At 39.2% G+C, this 15,347-nt stretch overlaps 1 long non-coding RNA gene across 1 annotated transcript in view; it reads right to left on the bottom strand.

Moving 5' to 3' along the window:
- LOC125754956 (uncharacterized) overlaps positions 1 to 14,964 on the bottom strand; it is a 56,409-nt gene extending 41,445 nt beyond the window's left edge. The window contains exon 1 of the long non-coding RNA XR_007410162.1: positions 14,811 to 14,964. This is a non-coding gene — a long non-coding RNA (uncharacterized LOC125754956). The remainder of the gene's footprint in view (positions 1 to 14,810) is intronic.
- Between the last annotated feature and the right edge of the window lie 383 nt (positions 14,965 to 15,347).

Below are 15,347 nucleotides of genomic sequence, written 5' to 3' on the forward strand. Positions count from 1 at the left end.
TGCAAAGCCAATGGGCTCCAGTTAGCTGGGCCGCTGCCTTGCATCAGATGATCCCACCACCCATGCAGCATGGGGGGAGCCTAGAATGGAAAATGCTGGTGATCTCCCTGTGTGCAGATACTGGGTCAGCCCCTCATGTGTCCTGAACAGATGATTCTCATGACCTCAGAGATTCCCTCAAAGTGGGAATTACATGACGAGGCTAATTCTTGACTCCCAACTCTTGTTGGAGGGACTTGGAATTCTGCTGTGCTCTAGGTCCCCCCACCTAATGCCTCTAACCAGGGAGGCCCTTCTCATTGGTCAGCCTCCTCTCAGCCTTCTGGCAGTCAGGCACGCCTCTTCTGGGTTCTACCTTGGGCCTGGACTCTATTTCCAGTATAAACAAGAAGCCAAAATGCCTGTCTTTGAAGTGGCTAAAAATGTGGGGTGTTGCTGACAGTGGGCTCAGATGGGGGTGTGGCTCAGCACAGGAGGGAAGTTATAGTGACAATGGGCCATGCCCTTCCTTGCCTTCCCTCTCAGCTGAGAAGCCCTCTCCTCCATCCCAGGATGCAGCCTCCTCCCTTAAAAGCAAAACCAGATCGGTGCCCCTTTCTCTCCCCCAAACAGGTGACTCCTGCCAGGGCAGAAAGAGGGAAAAAAAAAAAAAGAGCATTGTCTGCTTCTACCTCTGGCTCCCCTTCATTTCACTGAGCTTACACGTTCCCTCTTCATGTCACTGAAAATGTTATTTATCGATCCTGCTGACAGCAGCAGTAAATAGAGCCCGGGCTGTTTTACATCGCTGATGAGAAGGCAGCCTCCATAACTCATCAGGCCCAATCTGATTCCACATCAGTCCTCAGCCCTTTTTTCTCCCCTGTATCTCATTACAGAAACAGGAATTAATACACATGGACAGAAGAGAAATGAGTTCGGCGGCTCTTCAGGCTTTTGTGGGAAGGCAGGCATCCTCAGTGGCTCCTTAAGAAAAATTGACGGATGGGTCAGCCCGGTTGCGTGTGTAGACCCGCCCTCATCGAGGCCCATTAGCTGCGTCCTGATGATAATGGGCTGTGGGGGTCACCACGCATCCGGGCTGGAGCTGAGATTTGGGGATTACCATAGAGATAAAGAGCCCCCAACCATTCTTCTGAATCTCAGTGTGCAGCTGCGGGCCCTGGGTGCCCTGAACCATAAGATAAAATGGTGCATTTTCTTTCAATGCCTATTTCACTTCAAGATTTAAACAGTAAATGTGTATTAAAATAAACACATATATTTTAATGTGGAGTTGACTCAAATGGATGTGAATTTTAATGGGAAACTTCAAAGAAATTTCCCTCTTATGATGAGCCTCTTGGAGCCGTGCTTCAGACCCTTGGTGACGGGCAATCACTTTACTCTGGCTTTGGGGCTTTCTCAAATAAAACATTCGAAGAAATGAGCCAGCCTATTTATCCTACTCTTCTGAAAGCACCGTACTGAAATAGGGGCCCTGCTTTGTGGAGTTCAACCCACAACAGATAGTGAGTCTCTACCGAGAGACAGGGTTTGGAGTGGGATCCCAGGTGGATATAGGATGGGAAGCTTGCAATTATCTTCCACACCCATCCTTTTGTTGCTGGATTGCGGGCACACAGCTCCCTTCCCCACTCCCAAAGCTCACTTTCCTCCTCTATTACATGCAGATGGTGGTAACTGCCCGCCTGGATCTTTGCGAGCATTAATTGAGACAATGAGGGGAACTTCGCACGTGGATATTCTTGTACGTGGGATTTTCTACAGTACAGAATCGGCACTGATTTCTGACGGCAGGTACATCAGCATTGTAGGGACGTGTGAAATCATAACTTGTCCCACTGTGTAAAACACAACTGGTAGCATTGTTGAGCACCTGCTAGTTAAATGAAGATCAGGCTCTGGGGATCACTAAAGTGGGACTAAACACGAAACTGATCTAAGGATCCCCACGTCCAACTGGGGACATTAGACGAGTGTCACCGATATGGGACAGCTTAGCAGGCAATAGCAAGAATGTCCACGTGAGCTGTATGCTCCGACTTTAAAATCCAGACAGTCACAGGGAAGCTTTGTGGAGACCTAATATATGCTGGGCTCCATCCCAAGGGCTTTACCTGTAGCTATCACCTCAAAACTCCTGACATCCAAAATTCATCTTTTTTTGTAAAACTGAAGAGTTGAGGCTTAGCAAGAAGAAGAGGCTTGCCTGCCATCCTCCAGTGTCCGCACCAGATTGTGTGACTTCAAATCTTTCCCAGGGAGCCATGCCATGTAGGGAGCTGGCACAGGAAGGTTACAAAGAAGGCTGGATTTCCTCTGCCCTCCACCCTCTGAGCATAGGGATACCAGACCCCTCATGGTGCCTCAGTTTCTTCATTTGCACAATGAAGGGATTGACTTAGATGACCTCAACTCTGAGATTCTACAGACACTGTGCAAAGGGAAACGAGGAGTATTTAAGCTCAGCCTAGAGAAACTTCTGGTATGACTTGAAGTCTTTATTCTAAATGGAATGAAGAAGGGCATGAGGCCACCCTAAACTAAGTCTCATTTATCCATCAGGAAATGATACCTTTATTTTGGACAAGTAGATGCAAAAAAAAGAAAGCAACCCTCAATGCATCCATTGTTTTGTTTTGTTTTGTTTTTTTGCATCCATTGCTTTAAGTAAATGTTGAATATGGGCAGCCCAGATGGCTCAGCGGTTTAGTGCTGCCTTCGGCCCAGGGCATGATCCTGGAGACCGGGGATCGAGTCCCACGTCAGGCTCCCTGCTTGGAGCCTGCTTCTCCCTCTGCCTGTGTCTCTGCCTCTCTTTCTCTCTCTCTCTGTGTCTCTCATGAATAAATAAATAAAATTTTTATAAATAAATAAGTAATAAATGTTGAATATATGTATATTATGTATTAACATATATGAACATATAGGCATATATACACGTAATCAAATATGAAATCTAGATATTCATATATAATATATATGGTATATACATGCATAAGTCTGTGCACATGCCTACACACATGTATCATTATTATCCTTGTAATTTTTATTAACTTGCTTTAGTTTAGGGTGACTTCCTTCTCCTATACTTGGAGCTCGGAGCTCTGAGTGCAGAGACATCTGAAATTCCCAGCTTTTACTCCTTTCTTCGCCATCTTTAGAAGTTGTTGCTACTTGTTTTCCAGCTATTTCATAGTCCCTAACTTTGCTTAAAAGCATTTCTAATTCCTCACATTTAAAAGTGGATTGCAAATGAAGTTTAATACGGAATGTTTTGTACCACGAAAACTAATGCCCCGTTTTCCCCCCCTAATGAATGCCAAAATCATCACAGACTCAAGGCTCATGAATAATGTATATCATCCAATTAAGTGCAAATGCTGTTCCGTTCTTGCAACGGGTATGTGATGCCAGCTCTGGCCTTAGAATGGGCACTAGGCTGAGGAGGGGAGGAGGGGCTGGGGAGGGTGTGTGGTCGTGGGCATGTGTGTGTGTCTGACAGCTAAGCCCTCACAACTTGTAGCGTGCTCATTATGCCCTGGGAGTTAAACTTCCCATGCTCCAGTCCACAGAGACATGTTTTTTTCCGACCATAAATAGAACTCATCTTAAGTATCTAAATCCCCAATCCTTAGCAGCCTGGGAGCTCTGGCCTGGTCATGCTGTCCTCGGCCTGTAAAACCATCAACTCTAATTGGCCAGCTGACCCCTCTCCCCAGGCTGGACTGCTTCAGGAGGTCAGGTTTGGGAGGCCCCTTCTCCAAGGAAGCTACAGCCGTGCCTCTGTGGGTATCTCATTTGATTCTTTTGGCTCTGGATCAAGATGTCCTTCTTCACCAAGAGACCCTGGCAGCTTTTCGAGACTGCTGAATTGGGCGTGTTCTCAATCTTCCACCACCGAAAACACAGAGCCAGGAAGACATCACTTGTCATTACTTTCCCAAACCCAGGCAAGGTGGTCATACCACATTTCTGAGCCTCAGTTTTCTGATCAGAGATAGGAGACGGGAACAACAGTTGTTGTATCCCCAGGCGGGTGTATTAGATCTGGGCGGGTATTATCCGTCAATCCTGAAGCTTCGTGCAAATGTTTGTAATTACCCTCTTCGCTTTGAGTACGGAGACATCCTCACTTACAGCTTCATGACTGGACATGACAAATCTCCAGGACCTGGGCTGGCCTGAGCCTGATTAATGTTGTTCATAAAAACATTCATCCATCAAGATTTCCATTTGTAGCATTTAGTTGTGCCAAATAACAGAGCCAGCCACTGGTTTCTTAGAATTACACCATCTAATAATGAATGCTGGAGACAGATTTTTTTTTTTTTTCAGCCTGAAATCTCTTCGTATAACTCAGGGCTGATGAGTGCTGCCCTACATTTCTCGATGGATCCAATTTAACACCAGACGAAGCAGTGACTCACACTAACTTAAATATCTCAAGACGAGTTTCACCTTTTCCTCTGAGGCCGTATCAGTTCAATTGCATAAGTGCAAATTTATTGAAAGTGGTTTGGTGCTTAGCTTTTCTCTATTGGCAGTAATGGAGTTTAAATTTATAGCAGGCTGATGAATTTCAGATAAGAGAACCATTACCTTACAACAACATTAAGGAAAAATATATAACTCCGATTGCTGAACCTCGAATGCGTATTGTTTGAATGAGGGGAGATGGATGAGGTGGGCTGACATTTGCAAATGCAATTCCTTTCCATCCTCATGGTGCTAGTCTGGGAGTTTGAAAGCATGGCATATTCCAGAAAGGGCTTGGGATAGTTATGCATTACAAGTGCATTATAACAAAATAGCAGGAGTAGGATATCATCTAGAGGTGAGGGATTTTTCCTTCTCTTTAGTAATATAATTGGAGGTGTCTCTTGGCAATGCACCAAGGCTACTACAGGGCTTACGTCATTCATTTGGTACTTGTAATGTGCATCTCCCAGGTGTTATTTTCCTTTTACTACATGGCTTTGACTTGGAGATGAAATTGAAGGATGCCCAGGACAGATGAGTAAAGCCTCAGAGAGATTGAAAGAGGCCTGGGCTTCTCTGTTTTCTTAAAGCTCCTGGTATATGAAAAAAATATGAAAAAAATACTGGAATGGAGTTATGAAAATCACATTACATGTTTAATGGTTATGCTAAACAAATTAACTCTTTAAGTTAAAAAATATATATATTGTGCAGGGTGTGTAGGTGACTGAGTCAGTTAAGCATCAGACTCTTGATCTCAGATCAGGTCATGATCTTAGGGTCATAAGTTCGAGCCTTGCACTGGGCTCCATGCTGGGCATGGGGCCTACTTAAAAAAAAAAAAAGTGCTATGCCTAAGCTGATCACCAAATTGATAAAATGAGGGTTATGGACAATATTTTTCCAAAAAAGAACAGTAAGTTTCTGGTCATGGGATGAACTTTGTTTTTTCTCCAATTCCATCATGCATCTCGGCAGTTGCGTGAATAACCTCATTTGGAGACACAGTTGAAGTCTAAATACGAGATGCTTTATGGGTTTGTGTGTCACGTAGGCATTCCACTTTGCCATTTCCACCTCACTCCCCTACCAGGCCAGAGTTTTCCAAGAGGTGTCATTCTTGGGCAAGTTCTCCTTGGCTCTTGACCTCCTCGTGGATCAGGTGCATGTGTGTCAGTAGCAGGGGACGGTCAGCGCTGCAGTGGTACCAGTGAGACCCCAGACCCAAAGGCCTCCATCCATTTCCTCAAGGTTGGAGTGGGGGGTAGTTGCCCCCAGTCCCCAAGGAAGGTCATGGCTGGTGTATTTTCTGGACTCCATCTGAAGTCTGGGCAGTTTGCACTGCACAGGGCCGGCTAGCCACAGCCCATCCCGAGGAGGAGAAGAGATGAAGAAAAGGACATTTCATTTTCCCCATCTTCCTGAGGCTGGGACATGAAGCCAGAAAGGCTGCCTCTGTCCCAGATGGAGAAGCACAGGGGCCCGCATGGGGGCCTTTCTCTGTGGCTTGTACCCTCTGTTCTAGAACATCAGAGGAAGTCCAGCACTTAAAACGCAGTTAACTTTAAGGGAGAAACCTCAGCATTCTGTAAGTCATCCCAGGGGGATTTGTGTAGAATGAGACATTTGTTTTGTCGGTACACACACAGCAAATTCCAAAGACAAGGGACTGAATTCGGTTGGCTAGTTGTTTATTTTGAAAAGAACTGGCTATTAACTGAACTCAGCAAAGTTTGAATGAGGCTAAATAGGCAAACAACTTGATGTTTTGCCAGCAGTTTTCTCAGCGAACAGCTTTCGGTGGGGCCCAAGGCTTGGAAAGGTTCACACTGTCACTCGGGGCTGAGGCAATCAGCTGTAGCCCCTTGTTCTAACAGCCACAGAAAAGACCCAGACTAATGTGGGCATTCGTGGAAAATAGTATTTCAAATGCAAATTGCAGAACAGTGTCCAATGTTGCTCCAAGAACGTCAATTACAATCTTAATTTGGACTCTGTGCCTCTATCAATGACCCTACACTGTTTGTTTGGTTTTTGTTAACGTAAAGCCAATGGCACATATTGAAACTATAAAAATAAAAGGAACGACGATCACGTCCCATTTTGATTCACAGACTCCCATGATTTTAAAAGTGAAAGAAAAACGAGAGATCGCTTAGTTCATTTATCTATTTTACAGGTAGAGAAACTGAGGCCCACAGGGTGCCCCACGGTGCCGTCTCTGGGGTGCACATTCCAGCCCATTCTCCCCGCGTGTCTTGGCTCACAGAAACTGACATCACAGAGCTTCAGAATTAGGAAGGACACATTACTTTTTTTTTGGTCCCATTTTAATTTTTCTCCAAACTCATAAAATATCATTAGAGTGCTTTTTAATTTTTTCTGAAAAGCAGGAAATCGTAAGATTGATAAATAGTTTAATGTGAACCTGATGGCTTGATTAATTAATCACCAAGCTGAGGAACCACTACAATTCATATGTCAATTCAGACTATTTTCGGGAAATGATTTGAATCAATTGCTAATGAAATTGAGAAATTTAGGAGCCGCTTTCTGACTTCCAAATGACAGGGCTCATATTTAACTCAAGAGACATGACAGTTAATGACAACATAAAAAGTGCCATGAATTATTTTCCAGATCATGGGAAGATTACAGCATCTCTCCATTGAAACAGCTCTCAGCTCATCAGCATGAAAATAAACAGCCTTAATCACATGCTAACAAATCTTAGATGCTGTTTAAAATCTAGCTTCTTTTTGAAATAAACAAAGACCATAATCCTTAGGAATAATTGTAATATTTCATAACCTCTTCCTTAACACAGAGTGATAGATGAACCTAGTCTAACTGATATTACAGCTGAAGCCTATTGGGGAAAAAATTGGATCATCATTCTTAGATCTAATTACTTTAAACCCTTAAAATAGGTTGAGTTGAATTTTTCTTTTCTGCTTTAATTCATAGACTGAGCTTTCTAGTCCTGTTTGTGTTTTAAAAGGGATCTCTTTCCATAACTTTTCATTTACATCCAAAGTCTTTAATTAATTTAAAGTTTCATCTAGATATAACAAGACAGTTATTGTGTGGTAATGAAGTATCAATAAAAGTGCACTGATCAATATTTAATCTAATTAAGGTGTATACAAGGCAATATTATTATGTAATTAACTCAAAACAGCATAAGTAATGCGCACATGTTTAAATTTTTATTAATATATTTGTTAAGAATTTTTAGATCATGCTGTTTTATGGGCTTACTTGAGAGATATAAAATTAAAATGTTTGTCAAGATGCTACTGGAGCTACTATTAAATGTGGCTCTTAATCATCTTAACAGTCCTGAAGGTTCCCTTGCAGTTCTAATAGTCTCAACTAAGGATGAAAGATGATATTGCCACAAACAAGAGTCCACATGTAAAACCTTTCTGGAATTGTCTTTTGTTGTTTTTTTTTGTTGTTGTTGTTTTGTTTTGTTTTGTTTTTTTAAGTTCCCATGCCACTTTGCAAGGACAGTATAGAATGGGTCTTGTAGATGCAAGAAAATTTGAAATATGTTAATATTTTTAAGAGCATTCTTTAAACAGCTCTATGTTGCTAGAGAGAAAAATATATTGGACGACAAATATCTTTGGATGACTATGTATGTCTCATGAGATTTTAATAACACAGTTTCACAAAAATTCCTATAGAATTGCAACTTGGAGGGGGGAACTTTGGTAGGACAGTGATCATCCTATACAAGGATCAGAATCAATTGCTATGACTTCCAGAGCTCCAAATACACACAGTTACGATATGGGAAAACATTTAAACAAGGAGTCCTTAAACCAAATCCGGGAACAGGTCACTATGCGTAGACATTAACGTGAGTAGTGCTATAGAGTGTACATTTGTACTGAGTGAATTAGAGTAAAGAATGAGTCCAAAGTTACAACACTGAAGATCTTTTTTTTTTAGGATTGTTGCTCAGAAAATTTGCAGCATCTCGTCGTTCCCTAAATTCCATAAGCAAATCTAGCTCTCAAACCAGAACCTTCTGCTGAAATCTACCCATCTCATATACAAGTAGATGTGTTTAGAGACTCTCCCATTGGTCCCTTAGCTCCTGGAAAACCCAAAACACTGGGAGACTTTATCTAAATAAATATAAAGATCATATTTGATGGAATGATGATTTTATTCCAAAGGCTCCATTGCTTCTCTCAATCCTACCATTTTATTGTGGAAAGAATACAGGAGTTACTGGGACAATTTATTTTTTTCTGCCATTCTTAGTATGTATATCTTGCCTAAATGATGGGATGGCATTTCTATGTTTTTATCTCTGTGAATGAGGGAGTGAGGGATAACTCATACCTTATGATCCCTCATCTCTCCTATGAGTGATGATAACAACAGGGTTGAGTCATCATATATTATATACACAACATATTTTTCTTCCTCTCTCTTGAGAAGGGCTGCAAATGCTGAAGATGACAGTTATGGAAGATGAAAAAGCCATAAAAGGTGTAGGATAAAGATGTTCCAAATAGAAGTAAACTTTTAAATACTTCCGTGTGACTGTGTTGGTAATGAAGCCATTGATACGTGCGTGGCAAGCTAACAAGGATGACTGAAAAAGATTACATTCACCTCTACGTTTTCATGGCGTTTTTAAACTACGGTTAGAAATACCTTGAATTCGCAATTCCTACTGTGTTACAAATCTCTAGCTAGACAGCTTTTGGGACTAAGCAGTTGTTAAGGAAAGTAAGGGAAAGATTCACAAAGCCCTTCATTCTATAGGCTCATGTCTGCTCCCAGCTTGATGGAGGGGACTATGGGTTCTGCAGGCAGTCTTGGAAGCAGCAGGCAGCCTGTGGGGGTGTATGGGGGAAGGAAGTTACCAGCCTCCCTCACACTGTCTCCTCACAGCAATGGTGAAATGGAAATAATGTGATTTGTTTACTCTTTGAATATCAAAGCTGAACTGTTAAAGGTTCTTTGCCAATAAAGGAAAAAACGATCTTTCAAGGAGAAGGTAACAATTGAAACCAGGAAAAAAAAATGAGAATTTTGGTCTGGAGCAAAGAACACAGCTAGGTTATTTGGGAGATTTTCCTCAGAGAGCCACTTCTGATTTAGACGGAATGAAAAAGTTTTCTGAGGGTTCTAGTATACTATCCTAAGCTTTTGTTTCTCAAAGAAAAAGTCTTCTTTATTTTCTCTGTCATTTCTGAGCCTTTCTTTTTTATTATCAGCTTTATTGAGATATATTTTACCTACAAAAATCACCAATTTAGGGACACCTGGGTAGCTCAGTGGTTGAGCATTTGCCTTTGGTTCAGGGGTCCTCGGATCAAATCCTGCATCAGGCTCCTTGCAGGGAGCCTGCTTCTGCCTCTGCCTATGTCTCTGCTTCTGTGTGTGTGTGTGTGTGTGTGTGTGTGTGTGTGTGTCTTTCATGAATAAATAAATAAAATCTTTTTAAAAAATCATCAATTTAAAACATAAAATTCTGAGTTTGGCAATTATCGGTTGTCAAGTAACAGTAACAGTCAACATCTGAATAATTTCACCACCTCCCAGTCCCTCCTATCCTAGCCCTGGGCAACCACTGGATTTCTTGGTGTCATTGTAGTTCTTTTCGCCTTTCCTAGAATTTTATTCCAGTGGCATAATATAATATGCAGTCTTTCATATCAGGCTTCTTTCACTTCGCATAATATTTTTAGGATTCATCACATCATTGATTATTTCAATAGTTGGTACTTTCTTTTTCTTTTTTTAAAGATTTTATTTATTTATTCATGAGAGACAGAGAGAGAGAGAGAGAGAGAGAGGCAGAGACACAGGCAGAGGGAGAAGCAGGCCCTATGCAGGGAGCCTGACGTGGGACTCGATCCTGGGTCTCCAGGATCAGGCCCTGAGCTGCAGGCAGCACTAAACCACTGAGCCACCCAGGCTGCCCAGTAGTTGGTACTTTCAAATCACTACATAATATTCCTCCAATGGACATGTCACAATATGTTAATGCATTCACCAATCTATATACCCTTGGGTTTTTCCAGTTTTTAGGTATGAAGAATAAAGCTGATGTGAACATTTCCATACAACTCTATCAAACATATGAAACAAACAGATGTATGTTTTCATCTTCCTTGAATAAATACTCAGAAATGGAGATGCCGGGTAGAATGGCAAAGTATGTTTAACTTCATTAGAAACTGCCAACACTCTTTTTAAAAATGGGCTGCATAACTTTGTGTTTATACCAGCAATGAGAGGTCACATCCTCACTGACACTCAGGTTGTTGTTCGTTTATTTTAGATTTTTCTACTGGATGTGTAATAACATTTCATCTGGTTTTAATTTCTCTTTCAATTTTGTAGGGATATTTAGCATCTTTTCATTCTTTATCTAGTCATGCATAGTCTTTGGGGAAGTAATTGTTCAAACCATTTTCTGTTTTTAAAACGTATTTTTTCCTACTATTTTATTGTAAGAGCTCTTTATTTATACTGAATACAAGTTCTTTATCAGATACGTTTTGCACATTTTCTCCCAGGATGTACTTGCTCTTTCATTTTCAAAATAGCATATTTCTAAATTTTGATGAAAATCATTTCATCATTATTTTTTCTTCCTAATGTTTTATGCTTTTTTGTGTCCTATCAAGAAAGCTTTGTTTAACTCAAAATCACAAAAATGTTCTCCATTAGATCTTTCTAGAAGTTGCATAGTTTTTGCTCTTTAGTTCTGTGATCCATGATGACTTATTTATTATATATGGTGTGAGATAACAGGGAAGGTTCATTTTTTCAGTATGAGGTTCAGTTGTTTCAGCAGCATTTGATAAAAAGAATTTTCTTTCTCCCTTTGAATTACCTGGCAGGTTTCTTGCAAATCAATTAACCATATAGGTGTGAGACTATTTCTAGATTGTCCATTTGATTACATTCAACCAACCATATGTCTATCACACTGTCTTAATTACTGTAGCTTAATAGTAAGTCTTACCAAAAGGTTACATACTCTTCACTTTCAAAATAGTCTTGACTATTCTTGCCTTTGCATTTTCATACAACTTGAAATCAAATCATCAATTTCCTTAAACATCCCATTGAGATTTTGATTGAGACCATTATTTCATTGAATCTCAAGATTAATTTTGTAAAATTTGATATTATTCGATTGCCAGATGCATAAACACTGTATAGTTCTCCCAGTAATAGCTGATAGTTTCAACACACAGCTCTTACACAATCTTACACAGATTGTTTTATATTTATCTCTAATGTTTATGATATTGCAAATGGTATTTTTTCTAATTGCAATTTCCAATTGTTGATTGCTACTATATAAAAACTCAATCAATTTTGTATATTGACATCATATCCTGGCATCCTACTTAAATCACTCCTTAGTTTGCTTAGGTTTTTGTAGATTCCTTGGATTTTCTACATATATGATCATATTGTCTGCAAATAAATATAGTTTTCTTATTCTTTCTAAATCTGTTCGCTTTTACTTCTTTTTCTTGCCATATTGCGCTGGTTAAGATCTCCCATACAATATTAAACAGAAACAGTGACAGCAGACATCTTTGTTTATTTCCTTTCATAATCATGAAGCATTCAGTGTTTTATTTTTTTTTTTTTTTTCATTCAGTGTTTTAAATGGATCGGCTGCAGGTTTTTTACCAAGCTGAGGAATTTCCTTCCTACAGCTGAAGAAATTTTAAATCATAAGTAAATGGAGAAGTATATCATATTCATGAACCTGAAGACTCACTATCATTTATGTATCGGTTCTTCCCAAATTGGGCCATAGATTCAACGCAATCAAATTTCCAAAATGCTTTTCAGTGGAAATTGAAAAGCTATTTCTAACATTGTCATGGAAATGTAAAATATCTAGAAATGCTAGAACTATGAAAAATTTATTTTAAAAAATTTCTTTAACGAAACATTCATTATAAAGGTGTAGTAATCAAAGAAGTGTGATATTAAAGTCAAGATAGATGAACAGTGGAACAGAAGAATAGAGAAACCAGAAGTAGAACCCCCCACAGATCTGATGCGTTGGTTCTCAAAAAAGAGGGAAAAGTTATTTTGTAGAGTAAAGAGCCATTTTAACGAATGATGCTAGAAAAAGTTGGCATCAGCATATAAAACAAAATAAAAACAAAACTCTAATTCATATCTTAAAATATTTACAAAAATTAAATCACACTGTATTTTTGACCTAAATATAACACCTGAAACTATAAAATTTCTGGAGGAAAATGTAGGAGAAAGTCTTTCTTAGATACAGTACAAAAAGAAGAAGCCATAAAAAAAAATGATAAATTAGACTATATCCAAATTAAGGACTTCTGCTCTTTGAATGATACTATTAAGAGAATGAAGAGGCAAGACACAGATTGGGAGAACATATTTGCAAATCACATATCTAATACAGGACTCATATCCAGAATATATAAAGAACTCCAAATATCTCATTGTAAGAAACAAATAATCTAATTCTAAATATCCACAGACAATTAAGAGGATAGAACAGAAGTCCTAACATGTAATAGATGTTATGGAGGAAGGAATAGGGACAATGAAGGGAAAACAATATTCAAAAAAATCACCGATAATTTCTAAAAACTAAAGAAAGACATGCATTTAAATTAAGAGGGATGAGAAAGTAAAACTAAAATACAAACAACAACAGTACCAACACTATGCTGACATATTATAGACTCACCTCAGGGCACTAGCAGTAAAGAGAAAAACTACTTATCCTAACAGTTTTGCCTCAGAAAATATTCTATTTTCTATATGGTTGCCACATGCACATTCTACTTTAAGAATTTGGGTAACGCTAGATTTGGTAACACAGCATTAACAATATTGGATACAAGAAGACAGTGGAGCATGTCCCAGTGCTCAGGAAAATACTTTAATTCTAGAAATCTATACCTATACACATTGTCATTTGAGGGTGAGTTTGGCCACCAAAGGTCTATAACTTGTAGATCCATTCTGAAAATAATGGCTTCTCAGAGGATGAACTACATCCAAAAAGAAAATGAATCCAGAAAAAAGCAGGAGTATGTGGGAAGACATTACAGAGAAGGGGGAACCACTGGTTATCAGGCCTAAGTATTTATTACGAAAAAAAAAAAAAAGAATCTTAACAATAATTACGAGTTAAAATTCCAGGCAGCTACCACATGGCTTGGTAGAAGCTAGCAGAAACACTAAGGAAAATGAAAGTGGTCTATGTTTTTTACATTGCTCAGGAGGAAGCAAAGTTACTAATTAATTGATTCAAGACGTTAAAATAAATAAAAACTATGACTAATTACAGAATTGCTTCTCATAGGGATTGCTCAGTTAATGATGTTTTGCCATAAGAGCTCTTGACAAAGTTTACCATTTTTTGGATATGATTTTTTTTGGTATAATGACTTTTTTCACCTAAAACACGCTAAGTATATATACTCTAAGATGTGACATTTCAATGTTATATTTTTAAGCAAAGACACATTGAGCAATTTATTAGACACACTTTCGAGTCAGAGAATATCATATGGAACAAATTTAAACTGCGGGTCATGGTTCGATGAACCAAAACATTTTTATTTGTGAATATATGCCAAGTGAGAAGGATAAAGAAGAGCTTCCTCTTCATCTCTTCAGTCTGTTGAGTATGTGTGCTTTTTCCATATGCTTCAATGTGCTTTTGGATTTAGCCTTCATTTTCTTAGATAGATGTTTTTCTGTCCTTTGATTTTACTTATAAGAGTTTTTAAGATAAAACATGAATTCCAAAATGTTAACTAAGAAGGAGGTACAGAATGATGAGTGCATCTTCCAAAAAGCAACTCCTTGCACCTCTCCTCTGCCATCCAGCACTCACTCTGGAATTTTCTCTTTATCATTTGGTCAGCACAACAAACCTGTATTATGTTATGTATCTTATTGGTTTTAATGATTGCTTCTATCTTATATAAAGTTACTTGACTTGTTCGATTTACATATCTATTTGTGCAGATGGTGTGCATCTCTAGGGTTAAAATAGAGCATATATATATATATATATATATATATATATATATATATACATATTCCATTGAAAGAGGTAGACATGAGTCTTCCCTCTTTCAGCTCTGAAGCTTAAGGAGCTTGTGTGTCATCAGTCTCATCATTACAAGAAAAACTAGGCAAACTAAAAATCAACGACTGTTCTTAAACGTATCAGAGAACTGAGGTATTAGAGCAAACCACCACTCCAATCTCTGGAGAGACTGATGCATCCAGAGAGATACAGCACTAGAGATAATGCTTACCTGGAGCTGAAGCCACTGGAAGCCATACATTGTACAACTGCCTGCTTTACCAGTAGTTTTGACAGATTGTTTTAGTCCGAGTGCTAACTAGCTTGATCATGACAAATTCCTTGTGCTGCAATCAGAGAGCCCACACACTTTCTTGGGTTTTCCTTCCAGGAAAGATTCTTGCAATGAAGATCCAAAAAAAAAAAAATCTCCTACAGTGCTGACAGGAGGAGGGGAAAAGCAGCAAGCGCAATCCTCTCCTTTCCTTTTCTATAACAAAAGCTTATTTAATCTCCGGGATAAAATACTTCACCACAGAGCAATACAGAAACTATCTCACCTGGGGAAAGAGATATCCTTCCCACTTCATTCCTTTCTGGTACTTGTATTTCACTCTGCAGGGAGAGGAAAAGTTAACAGGGACAGAGCTTCAAGAAAATGTCTTGGAAACTTGGTACAGGGAAGGTGGGAGATAGCTACACACCTTGAGGAGGGACAGAAACATTTGTGAAGGCCACACCCTGAGACAGAGTTCCACTAAATGACTGG

Source organism: Canis lupus, chromosome 4 (genome assembly GCF_003254725.2).
Source record: "Canis lupus dingo isolate Sandy chromosome 4, ASM325472v2, whole genome shotgun sequence".
NCBI lineage: Eukaryota > Metazoa > Chordata > Mammalia > Carnivora > Canidae > Canis > Canis lupus.